Source organism: Plectropomus leopardus, chromosome 20, assembly GCF_026936395.1.
Source record: "Plectropomus leopardus strain MGB_pleo_1.0 chromosome 20, ASM2693639v1, whole genome shotgun sequence".
Classification (NCBI taxonomy): domain Eukaryota; kingdom Metazoa; phylum Chordata; class Actinopteri; order Perciformes; family Serranidae; genus Plectropomus; species Plectropomus leopardus.
This window is the reverse complement of record NC_142195.1, coordinates 369408-369893: the sequence shown is the minus strand read 5'-3', so window position 1 is coordinate 369893 and position 486 is coordinate 369408.

Genomic DNA, 486 nt, shown 5'->3' with positions numbered 1-486 from the left:
TCACAAATCACTATTTGACTCGAGGTCTGTACAATATGCACATTCTCTGTTCCTGGATCCTCACAGCAACAAGGAAAAAGTCCCTAAACCATTTGACAAGGAAAATTGCCCGACTAACAATAAAATACCCGAATAAACACTGGCCTCCATTAATTACGAAATAATCAAAACTATTACTGACTAATTTTTTGTCAGCTGACTCATCACTGTTAGACAATCCTGGTGGTGCTGAGGGCAAGGTCATGGGGGGCCATCAAACTGAGGAGGTCTCTTCCTGATGGAGAATGATTGAGCACAACAGATTCCCCTCATGGAAATATGTTCGTGAAAGGCGAACAGATGGAGAAGGGGGACAATAGCAGCTCCTTTGGCAGTGGTTTCAAGCGTCAGTGCTGCAGGCCTGATGGAGAGAGAGAGAGAGAGAGAGAGAGACAGAGAGAGAGGGAGGGAGGGAGGGGAGAGGGAGGATGGGTGGGTTGTGGTTAC